The sequence below is a fragment of the Vombatus ursinus genome, unplaced genomic scaffold (genome assembly GCF_900497805.2).
Source record: "Vombatus ursinus unplaced genomic scaffold, bare-nosed wombat genome assembly UNPS02014770.1, whole genome shotgun sequence".
NCBI lineage: Eukaryota > Metazoa > Chordata > Mammalia > Diprotodontia > Vombatidae > Vombatus > Vombatus ursinus.
Genome location: NW_020954548.1, coordinates 18,542,972 through 18,544,277, shown reverse-complemented (window position 1 = coordinate 18,544,277; position 1,306 = coordinate 18,542,972).

Below are 1,306 nucleotides of genomic sequence, written 5' to 3'. Positions count from 1 at the left end.
GTTTAATTAAGATGAGAAGGGAATGGTCAGTAGGCATTCAATAAATAAGAAAAGGAATGGTTCTCTTATATCCTCCAACCTGATCCATTTCAATTCAAGACTGTCAAACATTACTAAAGAAATAAAAATAATAGAGTTTCACAAATTTAAGTCAAGTCAACAAGTATTTATTCAGTACAATGTGCCAGAAACCATGCTAACCATTAGGGATACTAAGAAGGGCAAAAACATTGGGTCTCCCTTCAAGGAAAGTACATTCTAATGGAGGAAAAAGCATGTAAATAACTGGGAAGTCAGGGAAATTAAGAGGTAGACTTGAAAGGACAGAATATTCCAGGTGAGGGGAACAAGGAATCAAAGCCATGAAGATGGAGCATCATGTCTGAAGGAATGCAAGTAGCCATTATTTCCAGAATGTAGAGTGAATGGAATGAAATGAAGTACAAGAAGACTAGAAATGTAGAAAGGGTTTGGTTTATGAAAAATGTTAAATGCCAAACAGTGGAGTTTATATTTGATCCTGGAAGTAATAGTGAACTTTTGGAGCTCATGAAACTGGAGGGAGTGGGTTTGATATTTTCAGATTTACACTTCAGGAAAATGAAATGAGAAGTCTAGTAAGTTGGAAGGGGAAATTTAAAAACAATGAACATTTAATAAGCATCTACTATATAAAAACAAAAATAAAAGTTATAGGGAATTCTAAGCAAAAACAAAAACAGTTCCTATTCTCAAGTTGTCTCTGTTCTTTGGGGCCCTAAACAAAATGCGACAGTAAAGCAATAAGCCTTTTTTGGCGTGTGGAGGGGTTCAATTTCTATACATGGCTGCAAGATAGTATTATGCTAAGATCTGTACATCATCTTTACTCCCACTGTCTCACTGACTGAAAATCCTGTGTATAATTTATGCTGCAGTAAGAAAGATTGGATTATTTTCCTAGGCTCAATTTTCAGAAAGCTGAACATTAAAGAACCTTGGGTCTTTTGACCCTGGCAATCTTGAGTTTGAGTATCTGCAACAAAGGAGCAGTGATAAGGACTGTGATGAGGTGGAGATTTTCGTTTCACCAGCTCACACAGGACTAGATATTCCTTTACTTTCAGCTTACTCCTTTCTAAAGATTCACCTGTCTCTTTTCCTCAGCACATTATCTGCACATCGTCTAACTTTTATAGTCAGACAAACTAAGGTAGTTTGAGGTAAGACTAAAAACAAGTTCACCTGAGTGCATATATCCAAATGAAAGTTATCACTTTCAATATAACCACTTTTGAGATATGCATACTTAATCTAATGACATTGT